Source organism: Mus caroli, chromosome 13 (genome assembly GCF_900094665.2).
Source record: "Mus caroli chromosome 13, CAROLI_EIJ_v1.1, whole genome shotgun sequence".
Lineage (NCBI taxonomy): Eukaryota > Metazoa > Chordata > Mammalia > Rodentia > Muridae > Mus > Mus caroli.
The window spans coordinates 23,350,153-23,352,241 of NC_034582.1; positions in this window are offsets into that span (position 1 = coordinate 23,350,153).

A 2,089-nucleotide genomic window follows, 5' to 3' on the forward strand; every position below is an offset into this window, starting at 1 on the left:
CATTATCAAACTCCTCCGTAACCCTGCCTTCCCATTAAGTCTCCCATACGCTGAAATCTTTAAACAGATTGTCCTAGCACCGAAGAGTTTCTGAAAAGCTAACGTTATTAAAATTATTTTTTTCCATCTTCAATCACAGGAAAAGAGACTCATTCTATTTATTCCACTGGGTTCAGTACCATGCACTGATTCTCTGTTGACTATGTACAATGTCAATGGAGACTGGCTGTGTGCAAAATAGATGAGGCAATCGGAGATGTTTCCCAGCTACTTCTACTAGGTTTTTATGTTACAATTGTGTTTTTACAGATAATCTTTCTGTAGAATTTTAGCCAAATACCACAGTACATGTGTGTCTTTGTTAGTTAACCTCATGTTCTTTATTTTTTTCAAAACGATATTCTTTTAATAGTTCAGTAGAAATAATTTTTCAAATCATCAAAGGTTTTGTTAAGTCCTTACACTTCTACAAAACCACCCCATTCTTCATGTTCCATTTTTCAGTTGCTAATGTTTAAAAAAAATATGGTAGATATTTAATTAGAAATTTAGTTTGCAACAATTGTACATGTGGTGCAGAATAGTTATTGACAGGAACATTCTTTTTGTGAAGAGCCTATAGATAAGCAAGGTACTTACAAATATCCTGTGCATCTCTCTATTGAGTTTACTGATGTCATAAGACAGCATAATGGCGTAATCAATCAGGTTCTTGAGGTACGCTTCACCATGTCCAGCTCCAGGGATATGCACGGGCAATGAGACAATGTTCTCACACAAAGCAAATTAGATACTAATATCCATAGGAGTCCCCCGTTATAGAGGAACAAGAGGTCATGATCTACTTGTGTGAGGTTATTAATTGTATTTTTACCTCATTATCAAGTGTACTTTTAACTCTACACTGTACCTGCCACTCTAGTGTCTGGTGCTGTGCAGGTAGGAATAAAGATCTTTCTCTGTGAAAATATAAATAAATATGTTACACATTTATACAGTTTGGAAAACCAGATATTTCCCCTATTTTCAGACTGATAGCAAAAACTTTCAAATATATCCTAAGTTAATTTAGAGTGAATGGAATATTTTACAGTTATTCTTTGGAGATAATTTGTCTTAAAAATGTATGATGATTTTCTTTGGCTATTCTCTCAAATGCTGTGTTGATTATAGTGGGTAATACTTACATTATGGTAAGGTCAATTTACCTGTGTTAGCTTCATTTTCATGAGTAGTAAGAAGAAATGCATTACTATCCATTTTCTAGTATTGACTTTGAAGAGAATCCTATCATCAAAAGCATCCTGTAGACTGCCTTTGCTAAATCACTATAATAATTCCATGCACTGACATTTGCCATAAGTTTTTTTATGTGTCTTACAAGAACATCATGGGTAGGCTGATCCTATGTCATGTCATCAAATAATATTGATAAATGAAATCACTTAAAAGATTAAGTGATTTTCCTTTTGATCACTTGATCAAAGAAACCCTAGTATTATTGATTGTATCTGCTTCTCTTGCTTTGTAAATCGCCCTCTTTAAGTTAGTATTCATACAACGATCAGCATAGTTTCTACACCACATATTTTAATGATGGACAGACACGGAAGTCTAACATACCAATAACTTACACTCCCAACAAAATGATCCAGAATATACGTTTCAAAATTAAATGTTTATTTATCTTTAGTGGCACTCCTCTGAAAACACACTTGTTTTTTACATAAATCAAATTGGAAATGTGCAATAGAAATTTAGTCAACTAGTGTTATTCAAGAAGAACATCTAGACTGAAATACTCAAAATAATTGAAAAATTTGTAGCAGACAATAAAACCTTCAACATTTCACATGCAAAAAGTAAATATGTTTAGATAATTCTTATTGTAGAAAGTAAATTTACAAAAGTCCATATTTTCCCAACATTGTATATATATATATATATATATATATATATATATATATATACTAATATTTATCACCTGAAGTTTAATACAAGAAAATGAGTGATTTGGGATTTTCACCTCATAAAAAACAACATATGTGCCAGTCATGGTATGGTGGAGCACACTTCTAATCTCAGTATT